Raw genomic sequence first — 13,343 nt, 5'->3', positions numbered from 1 at the left:
TGTCTGGCAAAGATGACTGCAGCAGCTGTTAAGGCATGCAGCTATTTCTCTTTCACTCCCTCTCTCTCTTTCTTTCTCTCTGTTCCGTAGTCTGATGTCATTCTGAATGATGCGGACTACCTGGAGGACAACGGTTTGTTTGCTTACTAAGCCAAACTGACTATATAAAACTTTGGGATGATGAAAATCTGATGACCTCCACAGTTTGACTTTACGTTCTTGCCGTAACTTTGTGCCTTTGCTGATGGAGCACTGTGAGCGAGCATTGATCTCGGTGCTTGTTTGTTATGTTCGTCCATTAGGATAGTGACATTGAAGCAGAAACAACTGACGCAAACACATTTGACAAGATCATAAAGTAGATTGGCTTGCCTACGACCATTAAAGGAATTAAATGCAAGAGTAAATGGAAAAATTACATCCTTGCGCTAGATGTTCCTCAAAGTTTCCTTTGTTTTATATTTATGTATTGCAATAGCAGAGTTATGTTCATATATATGCTGACATCAAGCTGTTTGCTCTGCTTTTACTGTGCCCCCGGTATTTTCTGGTGTTTTGACTGCGGTGGGTATCTTTGGGAGGTGGATTTTCAGTTTGGGGCAAGATTATGCAGCATTAAGCTGCTTTGTATCAGATAATGCAGCAATAATCATTCTTTTTGGTTATGAATTCAGCGAGACTTATCTGAGCAGGTGGTGTTTTTGCACTCACATGTGTGTCAGCTAAACTATCTTTGGATCTGCTGATGTAATTAGATACTAAATTTAGTCACATACTTGAAATATGTGATCATGTGGGGTAGAACCAGTAGTATTTTCATCATAAACTGATGCTCTGCTTTCATATTGTAGTACCATAGGCTATATCGGCACCCTATCTGATGAATTCAGAGGGGTTATGAAGTCTATTGTATTGTATATTATACTCAATGTTGGCTGTTTAATTTTACATGCTCATTTACAACCATTTTTCATGTTGTGCATTATAATGTTGTAATGCCTAAAATCACGTGTAACATTTACAATGATTTATTTTCATTTTTAAGTTTTAATTTGTTTATTTTTTATGCCAGCTAAATGTTTCTGGCCACAACACAAATAGCTGATATCATTGATAACAGGTAGTCCTATATATTAGCTTGCAATAATATATATTGGGTATATATTATATACACTATACTGTATAATGAATAGAGCTATAGATTTGCTTGAAATAATTGAGGACACTTAAAGGGATAGTTAACCCAAAAATGTACAGAATTTCGTTCCTAACCTGACTTTCTTTCCTCTGTGGAAGACAAAAGAAAAGTGTCACACTGCATCTGAAATCGAATATTTGCCTACTGTATAGTATGATAAAAACAGTCCACCAACGGAGTAGTTTGTCCGAATACGTTGTATTCAAAAAACAGTAGGCGAAAAGTACCCGGATGACCTACCACTTCCATGAAGGCATGAGGGCGAGTATTTCAATTTTGTGGTGAGCCATCCCTCTAATGTCTATGCTGGTTATTCCTATATTTGTGCCCACAGATCAAGCTCAAAACAGGCCAAAATACGTTGTTTCTACTGTGGCATTGATAACAGCTGCGCATTTTAGTCATCCAACCGTGCATGACTCATCAAGAATATTTCAGACCTTTTCCGAGGTTTACACAGTCATCTTCACACACATTTACCAAAAAACAAGGATGAATCACACAGCATAATAATATGCGGTATGATATTAATGGTCCAAGTTTCTTCGGTCACTGTGCAGTTGAGCCGAACAGATCCTGACAGTCATGTGGTCTGAATGATCTCTCCGGGCACTGATGTGTTGGTGAATTTGACATTGGGGTTTGATTCTCCCATGTGCGATCTTGCCGTTATTATGGCTGCTCTCCTCGAGGGATTCACAGGGCCATAACAAAACAAGTCTATTTCTGTCAAACAGCTCCAGCTGTGTCAAGGGGATTGCTGGTGTGTTTGGCTGTGTGATGCGGATGTGGGAATGTGACGGCGATGGTGGCTATCAGATTGGGTGCGTGGGCTGTTTCAGGTTAGTTGACGTGGTTCTCGGAAACAGAGATCTGTTATTCTGTTATTCCCGATTATGATCACGAATCAACAGATAAAACCGTTGAAATATGTCATCAGACACTGTTGTTAAGCATCATATGGAAAGCTGGCAGTAATCCTAAAGCCCTGTGGGCGGCAAATAATAACTTTTTAGAAATAGACTTATGACGACTGAAACGAACTGCTTATCATGTAAAGAATCTAAAAGCTGTATGTATTCTGCAGCTGTTATCCAATTTGTATTGTGCAAATATTATTTAAATGAATGCATTTTTTGACACCTTTTGATGGCTAACACCCCAGCTGTCTTGGCACTTTAAATAACTGGCTGAAATATATAAATAAAATAACTTTGAAAATTGAGGTCAAGCTAATTAAAATTCAGCTCTGTCCTCTGTCAGCGGATGATGTATCAAGCCAGTTCTTTCCTTTTAGTTCAAAATAAATGTTAAATCTTTGATTATGATTGCATTTCATTGGGCCCGAGGAATGTTTGGTGCACCCGAATTTGTCCTGTCTTTTAAAATGCTGGAGGACTTGTCTTTATATTAGTATTCAGAACGTAAGTTCGAAATCATTGGCCATGACATAATTGCAAAGCCAGGCTGATGCAGTAAGAAGCAGTGGTATTCTCATCCAAATCTGCTGTGTCATGTTGGAAGCTTCCAACCTCTGTTGGGAGGACAGATCGTAGGGAATGAGACATGGTGTTATATTTACCACGAATGATCAAGAACTGGATTTGATAATGTGATGTAACGCATTACAAGTAACGTGAGTTACGTAATCAGATTACCTTTCCATGTAATGAGTAGAGCAATGCTTTTAAATTTACAACAAAATATCTGAGTTACTTTTTCAAATAAGTAACACATGTTACTTAGTTTTCCCATGTATTGACTGACACCTCTCCGGTCCCCAAAAGTTTGTTAATTATTAAGTGTTAAGTACTCTATTTAGCATTGCGAGTGGTTAGTGAATGGCACTGAAATGCAATGCAAAAAAGTAATGCAGCTGTTTAGTTAATTTACCTGAGTGTGTTTCTGTTCAGTGGTATGATCTATTTCTGCTTTAGTGCTTATTGAAGCCACCTGTCTGGTCAGCTATGGTGTAGTGATTCACTCTCCATATCCACACAACTTTCCATGACAAACTGTAGATAATCCCTGTTGGAAAATAGTTTATTTGGTTTATATAACAATTCGAGCAGCGCTGTTATACATTTCACCCTTCTATTTTAGTACAAATATGCAAAGCTAGATGGTTATCTTTATAATCTGAACAACAGCACACTGTTTGGATGCTGCAGTATTCACTGTTGTAGTCCGCTCCAAGTCAACAAACCAACGTTCTTTTTGTTAATAAGCGAAGTCCCATGTTTATAGACGATGTCAAGTTCGTTTGTAATTTGTTGCGGTGGGTTCATTCTATCTGCAGCAGGCTCTGTGATAATTGCCGCTTGGCTCCCCTTAGCTGAGTCTGCCTGTTCCTCCAGGAAAAAAAAAAGTTCCCAGGAATCCGGAGGAGAAGAATGCAGCGCCCGTGTTTGTCGTAACAACAAGGTGTAGGATGATGAAGGGTTGTTTGGGTTTGAGGTTTGCAGGACTTGCTAATCACCACCTGGCCATCTTTCAGCAGGAGCATAAGTAAAGGCATATGGAGGTAGTGTGCATGTTTGCCTCTTTCTTTACAAGGCAGCAACGTTTCACTGGAACTGCATTTTTGGCCGAGTCTTTGAAAACAGGAGAATGGGATGAAGTGACCTTTGGAAGTGACCTCACTTCCTCTCTGAGCTGCAATAATAAAGAGCTCATTTCCCTAGACAGAACACAAATCATTGAAAGATACTAAATCACTTCCAGGATAACCAAAAATGCCACCACTGGTGTCTAAGGGTGTACTTCGATTAAAACAAACTGGTGTGATCGCTCTGTTACTGCGGTTCATCTGAATAAGTGTGAACGCTGCCATCCAAACCATCAGGGCCAATGCCAATGTATGCTTCCAAATGAATTAACTCTGGTGCGGTGAACCCAACATGGACCAAAGACGTCAAAACTGGATGAAGAGTCACAAAATGCGACCTTAAAAAGGACAGAATGCTCAAGCATGCCTGGTTCTTCTCATCATAAGATCTACGTTACCCATTACAGTTCAATACAGGTATGGGAACGCTTTCTCCTGGCAGAAGATCCTAGTTTGTATGCAACAGTGGAGCTCCTGGTGCCTGTTTAGTCTCCTTTACACATTTTATAAGCTGTTTGTGTGTTCTCAGCTGGTAAAAAATCCACCATATGTACACACACATACAATGAGCGCATTTAGCCCAACACACAGCATTGTTTCGGATGTTCGCTTAATTCCATCACAAAATATAGTCCTAGGTCATGAAAGCTGTTTTTTGTTTTGCATCTTTAGTGTCAATGTTAAAAATGACCGTGTGAACGCTAAGCGAACCAGGACTGAATGTATCATTTTCTTTTTTGGTCCGGGTCAAAAGAACCAAGAGAACCGAACTAACTAAGTGAGCACACCCTAAATTACACGCATCAGCTTTATTTTCTACTTGGATATGAAAGACAATGAGTCATTAAATCTGTGCCAAGCTCTGAAAGATTTCAAAAGTGGGTTTTAGAGGAATGGCCTCTGTGTGACCGATGGAAACACATCACTGTTTAAGTGCACAAAACTGAAAGCTGCATTATGGGATGAGGCGTAGACGGAGTTGCAGTGTTAGCACTGCAGATGTTTGCCTGTAGGGTGTGCGTGTGCGTGTGCATGTGCCAGCATGTGCTGCCTTACATGTGGAGTTAAAGAAACAGATTCTAGGTAGCTGAAGGGAAGGGAGGGACAGACTAAAGCATTGCTGCGGTTTGCTGGTTACGTCAGCTCTGACAGGCTGCATTATCCCAGCAGCACATCACCTTATCGTAAGATCCTCTGACACGCTATTCTGAGGAAATTCCACATAAACAATTACTTGCCACATAAAAAGGTTAGAGAGTGTGTGCGCGTATATATGTTTTTGATTTCTTGCTGTTAAAGGGGTCCTATTATGCCCTTTTACGAAGTTTTGTTTTTGTTTTTTGGGGTGTACTAGAAAATGTTTTCATGCTTGATTGTTAAAAAACGCATTCTTTTCACAGATTTTACATTATTACAGATCCTCTATCCCCAGTCTGGTTGAATGCGTCATTTTCGATGAAGCCTACTTGAAATGTGCTGTGATTGGTTAGCTGGTCCAGTGTGATTGGCAGCGCTTAGCGTGTGTTCGGGAAATGTCCCACCCCTTCATAACCGCAAGTTCTACTCAGATGTTAAATATTAACGATGCCGTCAATTTCAAACCATTTCGAGCCCGATTCAGACCCTGACAATGTTAACGAACAAGAGGATCGTGCTGAACGGATTTCAAGCACGGACTTAGCAAACACTGATTTCACAGGATGTTTCAGAGGGGATATTCAGACCAACCATTTGTTGTAGTCCTTAAAAAGCGATTTCTGTAAAAGAAAATATGTCCCTTTGCATTGAACTGTAAGCGTCTTTGCAGATGTTGTTTATGCTTACACAGCAACATTATGCACTAACTAAAGTTAAAAAAGTGAAATCATAATCAAGGACCCCTTCAAATTAAAATGTTTAATTAAGTTTTCTGCGGACCCTCCAGCACCACATTTATAGAAAAGCAATATTTAATAAGATGGAACTCTTCAAATATTGTGCTCACGCAATGTTTATACTGCCGTTCTTTCCGTTGATTTTTCTTTAGTTGTCATGACAAATCATGCAATTAATACCCATTCATTGACTTCTCATTCATTTGAATCACATAGTTCGTTTTTTCAACCTTGCTCAAGCTTGACAAGAAATGGTCCGATTATCATCAGAAGGGTGTCACGCCCAGTTATGTATATATAGACTTCTGTGGCTTAAGTTTGGTAACATGCTGTCAACATGAGGGGAATGTTTTGGAGGAAATCTCTTGGTCTTGCTTCAGTCAAGCTTGTAAAGAAAGGATTTGACCCTGAGGCCTAAGAAAGGTTTACACATCCGTTTTCACAGTGGTTTCACCAGGCTATGTTTGTTTTGAGCAGAAGTGGCCACAGTTCAATCTGCAGTCACTTCTACAAAAAATTCTTAGACTATTAAAAACTATCCAGATATGAATATTTTTTTTAAATTGCATTATACAGCCTCCACTTATTAATAGCCCTTGGAAAATAAGTGTGCCAGTATGATTAGCATATGTACATAACACAGTGTACTATCCAGATGATGAACTGTTTGAATTTACGATGAGTGTGAAACCGCTGCGTGAAGTGATACGATGAACCAATCAGAATCTGATCTTATTAGGAGAGAGATTCTGGGCCAATGAGATTGCACAGTGGGCAGGACTACTGGGTAAATAGTGGTTAGAACAAAAGCGCTGATTGAAAGATGGAATAGCTTGTTGTTTTAACAATTCAAGCCTGGTTGTTTGGCATGCACAAACTGTTTTAAAGGGCGTTTTTGATTAGATTTGAAAGTCCACACAACATAAGTACTATTTCATTTTGCTATAAAACTCCAAATGATTGCTAATAAAAGCAAAGAGCCATTAATAAGAAGTAGGCCCACTCAGATTCTGTGCCCACAGATGCTCATTTATTGAATATTTTGGGTAAGTTGATTACGTAATTCAGCCGAGCATGTAGTACTCTGTTTTGTTTATCACGTTTTACCATGTTTAAATCAGAGCTACACAGATTCTTTAGCGCAGATTACATGCTTTTTTTACTTAAGATTTGCTAACTTAGCTGATGTTGAATTTAGAGTAAAGTTGAGGTGTGCAGAATAAATAGAAATCTAATGTAGGTCATATTCACAGAACATATGTTTTTATATAGATGCTACATTTAATTTTTTATTGATGATTTTATAGAGAACTGGTTCTAGATCACTATAAGCAGTGAGCAGCAGAGTTGTGTTGCGTATATGTATCGGTATGCATGGACTGCTCTACACGTCTTCTGAATGCCCCTTGTAAAGGTTGCTCTTGACAGCTCACAGATGTGCTACACTATTTGTGTAACTGCAAATGTTGCCTGAGACCACCTCAGCAGGTAACTCAAGTAAGCTAGTTTGGAATTTATAGATAAATATGCGTTTTATAGGAGTTTGTTAACCATTTTCAGCGCATGTTGGTGTGCTTGAATTTTACAGGGATCGGTTTATGTCAAGCTATTATCTTTTATAAGAACGTACTCAACTGGCACTAAAAGTGAAGCATTTTGCCAGGGGTGCCAGAACATACAGGTCAATGCTCTCATCTACTGAATTTGTTTGTTTGTTTTTTTTTTGTTAAATTGCGGCATTAAGTTCTAATCTGTTCAAATCGTGTATTCTGATGTTTGCCACCAGAAATATTTATATGCATCATAATGTTGATATTCAATCATTCCTTGAATTTATGCTTGCATTGAAATGCAATGTTTCACATCGATTTTCCGTAACCCTTTTATTATTTCATGCAACTGTGGAAGGGCAGCATGTAATGGAATTTCATTGGTATTCATGAACTAAATGGCTGACACAAATTGTGTTGTTTTGTTGTGCCCTGACCTTGAAATTGCAAATTTCGTCAATCAGCAAGGGAAGCTGAATAAGACCACCTGGTCATCTCCGGTCTAGGGTATGTTTTTGATTGGGAATTGTTTAGATAGATATGGAGATATGGTTGTTTATCCAGTTATTACTTGCCACAGTACAAGATGATGATACAATTAGGCATAGAAACATTCCACCATTTTAAAATATTGGTTTTAAATATGGCTCTTACAAACATTAATGATGGTAACTACAGTTTTAGTTTTTTTTCACTACAGTTTGTTCTACTACAATTAAAGTTGATATTGTGGCTTTATGGTCAGACGCTTTGGGCCCTATCTTACACCCGGCGCAATGCAGTGCCAAGCGCGACGCAAGTGTTTTTTGCTAGTTTCAGTCCGACGCAGTTATCATTTTCACATCCTGCGCCACATTGTTTGAATAGCAAATGCATTTGCGCCCATTTGTGCGCCCATGTCTGAAAACGAGGTGTGTTCTGGTGCGTTGTTGGCACGTTGCTATTTTGAGGCAACAGAAATAGACTGCGCCATTGACCAACTGAAACCTGGTCTAAAGTCAATGAAGGGACTTACTTTTTTTGTTATTTAAAGATCACGTTAGTAATGTGCGCCTATAGGTGGGTCCACAACGCGCGTACACTCTGCTTATTAAACACACAGGGATGCACAGCAGCACACAAACATGCCAAAAATTACAATGTAAAAGATTATTATTGTGTACATAAAGATATGGTCAAATCCCACTTGTCCCGTAGATGGTCTGCTTGCGCACTTTTACCTCGCGCACGGAGAAACAATCGGTCTTTCCACTATCAAATTCCGTCATGTAAATAGAGAATCTGCCATGGCGCGAGCGCAACTGGCATTTAAAGGGAATGGGAGACGAGACTCTGATTGGTTTAACACACGTAAATCCCAAACCACACCCATTACTCATTAAGAGAATAGGGACAACCCTTTTAGACCATGCGCCTGGCGCGCCTATCATTTTTTTCGTCATTTAACTAGCAAAAGTGAGTTTGTATGAGTTTTGTATGAGTTAGAGGATCCAATGGATTTCTGAGATTTAGTCAAAAGCTCTTTTAATAAATATGGAGATATGAGGTTTCCGTAAGACAGCAACGAGATTATTTACTGTAATACTGTAAGTGGCTTATTTACGGTCACCATAATTACAATGCTATTTTGATCAAAACTATGGTGACCATAATAAAATGTTGTAAGAGTGGTGCTGAATGACAAGTAGGAACAGTTCTGAATCATTTTGATAAAAAAGAGGAAGTTCCACATGTCAGGCCTGTGACTGTGATAAAACACAATTTTTAAGAGATGAAATGGTATCAAAGTTTTCCTGAGCGCTCAAATTGAAAACACTCCAGCCCTTCTCATGTTTCATACCGCATTCTTACGCACTGAGAGAAAATGGCTTTGACATGCGCCTTGAAGTTCTCACAAAGGTCCTTGTGTGAAACTTCCCACATGTGCGAGTGAAATTGATCGTTTGATCTGCTGCACGTTATGAGCCCTGGGATCGCTCTAGAATAGATGACCATATAAATTTCTCGCGCACTGACGCAGGACATTATTGTTAAGAAATATTCAGTGTCATCTCCTTTGTATGAACACTGAGGAATGAAAACGATTCATCTCTTTTTGTATTAGAAATTCACAGAGGGTTTTACAAAGGCTCAGATGGCCCACCTGTAGAAGATTTATTCATATCCAAGTGTCTGTTTTAGAAATTGATTTTCTTTTTGCAGGTAAAAAAATTGTCTTTTTCATTTTTCATAATTCCTCATAATAGTTTTTAGTAAAGCTAGATAAATTAGATTTTATTTTAATATTTTCTCTTTTCAAGTTTAATTTCAAGGTCAATTTTTACCTTTTTTTTATGTCTATATACTTTTTATTACATTTTAGTTCTTAGTTTTAGTGATGAAAAGTAATACAACATTTTTTTTTTATGGTTTTAGTTAATGAAAATAACCCTGATTAGACTGCATTTGCAAACATAGGCTTTAGATAAGTTGCATTATGATAAGAAAATATGATTATTTGTCATAGGTCTCCAGCATGGTTTCACATTCACTTTTGACAATTCAGAGACAGCAAACCTCTACAGTGTGTCACAGGCACCACTCCCTTCCTTTAAACCTCACCCCGCACACACACACAGACACACACACACACACACACACACACACAGCACTTCCCCATAACCACTGCCTGCGCCTTCCTGAGCAGAGCTGGAACACACACACACACGTTAGGACGGGCGCAGAGACATACCTGGTGCCAGTGCTAACACTGTGACTGGAGCAGACGGTAGCGTTGGGAGGTGCTTTAGTAGCTTTCATATTGAAGGAGGAGAAGCAGTGCCCACATGTTTGGTGAACTCCAGTAAAGGAACTACAAGCGAGGGAGAGGAGATTTGTGTCGTGTTTTGACGGCTGGGTAGGTTAAGCACCTTTAATGTTGTTAGATTTTTGTGTGTTTGGCAGTGTGTGTTTTGTGTCTGTTATTCTTTCAGCTAATTATGCATTAGCAATGACATATCGTACGTTTAGAAAACTGCAAATAGCCTTCACTTATTTTTGCTGCGTAATTAGAGATTAAGAGACTTCATGTGTGAAACGGTGATGTTTTGCAGTTTCTAAAACGACCTTGAACCCTGAGTAGAGAGAGGCTGAGATCTGAATGTGTCAGTTACCCGTTGCACCACCAACACATCTTTCACTGTGATGAGATGAGACTCGCCTGGTCACTACCCATCAATCAGCGTCCCTAAAGAGACAAACACACACCGAAAAACCTTCGCTGTCCTTGCTTTAGGAATGAGGGAGATCACTTACGTGATTTTTGATCTGACACCAAGTACTATCAGGGCTAATATTTCTGATTTCAGTACCAATACCTGGATTAAATTCCATGAGGGCAAAATTAATAACTACAGACATTGAACGTTAGCCATTCTTACCAGGGCTTGACATTAACACCTGCCAAATGCGGGTGGATTTCAGCAGTGCTGTGTAACGCAGCCAAACTTTTGTACGGTAGTGTACGATGAATTATGTACATAAATATCAGAATGTTTTCCATTCATTAACAACATTTATAGAACATAATCAATCGTTGAATTATATAGTTTAAAGTTTTATCAAACAGCAAAAAATAACCTATTAGCAAAAAAGAAATGTCGCGCTTGGTTATTTGGTTATTTAATGAAATACTTCAATTCTACACTGCTTTCTCTATTTGAATACTGTATGTCCTGTGATTGAGCTAATGATATATTTCTTTCAACAATAATTTTTTTCTTCTTTTAAACCATATATGTGACCCTGGACGATAAAACCAGTCACATGGGTCAATTTTTTGAAATTGAGATTTATACATCACATGAAAGCTAAATAAATCAACTTTCCATTGGTGTATGGTTTGTTATGATAGGACAATATTTGGCTGAGATACAACTATTTGAAAATCTGGAATCTGAGGGTGCAAAAAAATCAAAACATTTGAGAAAATCGCCTTTAAAGTTGTTCATTAACGTTCGCGATTGTGCTGCATTCACTCACAAAAATAAATGTTTTACATATTTAAGGTAGGAATTTACAAAATATCTTCATGGAACATGATCTTTACTTAATATCCTAATGATTTTTGGCATAAAAGAAAAATCTATAATTTTGACCCAATGTCTTGTTGGCTATTGCTTCATATGACTGGTTTTGTGATCCAGGGTCACATATTTTCCTGCATGCTAAATAAATAGTAAAATTATAAATACTAAGAAAAACATTCAACATCATTTTGATTCACCATCAATACCGATATATTTGATCTCTGATATTTTGATCTTTCTTACTTGTGCAGCCTGGCTGTGTCTGTTGCTCAGTTTTCACTGTCTACTTCCTTTATGGACTCAAAAGTTGGCAGTATGAGGGTCATGTATCAGACAGCTGAATGAAGTCTCAGCCTGCCGCAGTCCGCCCACTGTAAGAAGCCTGTCAGCCTTCGGGTGATCTGGAGAGCCGTGTTTGAGACTTTGACAGCTGCCCGGCAGATCTCCGGCTCTAGATGGCGCTACTCTGTCTCTGCAGCACAGGAGGGAGGCAGGGAGCAGACAGGGAGGATAACAAGGCACGTCCTTCAAACTCTGTTTATTTAGACTCAACCTCAGTGGTCATTTCGTCTGGGGCCTGATAATGTCTGAGCATGTCGAAACTGCCCAGCCTGTTTGTTTGTCTTTGTGCTTGAGCAACAGAAAGGCTTTGTGTCGTTTTTCACACATGCCTCAAGACACCACTTCCTAAACAAGCTAAATTCAAAGCCTTATCCTCCAAACCTTATAATAGGTTAAAACGACATACTAAAAGCAATGCTGTTTTTGTATGAAGCAAAACTTTTTGTTTAATTTATAAGATATAAATTTGTAACAGATTTAAACCTGTAACTTGTGAGTCTTTTTGTTTGATTCGTTAGAAGAATCATCTCATAAGAGTATTTTATTCTTGACTCAAACTACTAGGCTACATTGTTGAAATGTAGGTTTTAACATGGAGACAGCGAAGAAAATGCAATAGAAAGATTTGTTGTCTGTTTATTGTCTTTGAATTATTTCACAGGTTTGGGTGCAGGAAACATGGCGCTGTTGAATGCTTGATTCTCAGTGGCTGGCCGTTTAAGGCGTTTTTTATTATTATTTTTATTATAGTGCAGCAGTTGGGTTCCAAGTATAAAAATCCTGTTCCTTTTTTTTTTTTCATAGGGGAATTGATTGTTAACGATAACTTATAAACCATTAAAAACAGACCTTCTGTGACGTACGAGGTATTAACTTGAAAAAGGTGAAAAACTACATTACCCATGATTCTGCAGAGAATTCTCAGCCAATCAGAGAAACGTGACAAGCAAATCACACTCGTCTACTTACGAATTTGTAGATATATGCATATTTTGCAATTAACATAAAAAAAAAAAATATATATATATATATATAATCAACATTTTTTAAATCAATAGTTTTATATTTTTTATAGTTTATTAAATTTCTCAGAATACTTCATGGAATTATACAGTTAACTCACTTTAACTCACTCGTTAAAGCTGTCTTGTACCTTTGTCTTTTTGTCAGATTTTCAAACACTTTTTTGGCTTTGAATCAACTTTCATAACTTTTTCGCAACTTGTCTAAGCTTGTTTGTCAACAGTCAATTGGCTAACATCTGTGTAGCAGACTCTGAAAGAGCTCAAAATACACAAATAGAGTCTGTGGTGTGTTACAGGCCTAACATCATCACATGCCACATTTGTTGTATTATCGCTACTGGATGGCATAGAGAGGTAAATGGGACTGTGCAATTTCGTCCAGTGAAGCAGCTTTCAAGCGTGGTGACGAAGTGGGAGAGCAAAGCCCGTAAAAAGCACCTGACCACAACTGACCCTGCAAAAACGAACTGCGGGGGAAGCTATTTGCTCTTTTAGTCAGGATGCAGAAGCGGTTGTTTTGCATTGGATGGAGGGAATGCAACTGTGCAACACTTAATCCATCTCAAAAGCCCATGATGGGAACTGTGATGGAGGGTCACACGTGGACAGGATCCCTCAGATTAGAGATTAGGCCTGTAAGAGAAGCCAAAAGCATGTTTAAGCTCCACTACGGCGTATG

General features: G+C 38.6%; 1 protein-coding gene across 14 annotated transcripts in view; it reads left to right on the top strand.

Annotated features, from left to right (window-relative positions):
- iqsec1b (IQ motif and Sec7 domain ArfGEF 1b) overlaps window positions 1–13,343 on the top strand; it is a 176,471-nt gene that overhangs the window by 136,111 nt on the left and 27,017 nt on the right. For 2 of the 14 annotated variants that reach the window (XM_084395308.1, XM_084395303.1), the window contains exon 1: window positions 9,915–10,126. The exons of the other annotated variants lie outside the window; for them this stretch is intronic. The gene's annotated coding sequence lies outside the window, so the exon portion shown is untranslated. Of the gene's footprint in view, window positions 1–9,914; window positions 10,127–13,343 lie in introns of those variants that run through there. 14 annotated transcript variants of the gene reach the window in all.

Source organism: Rutilus rutilus (assembly GCF_951802725.1).
Source record: "Rutilus rutilus genome assembly, chromosome: 22".
Taxonomy (NCBI): Eukaryota; Metazoa; Chordata; class Actinopteri; order Cypriniformes; family Leuciscidae; genus Rutilus; species Rutilus rutilus.
This window is presented reverse-complemented; position numbering and strand designations above follow the sequence as displayed.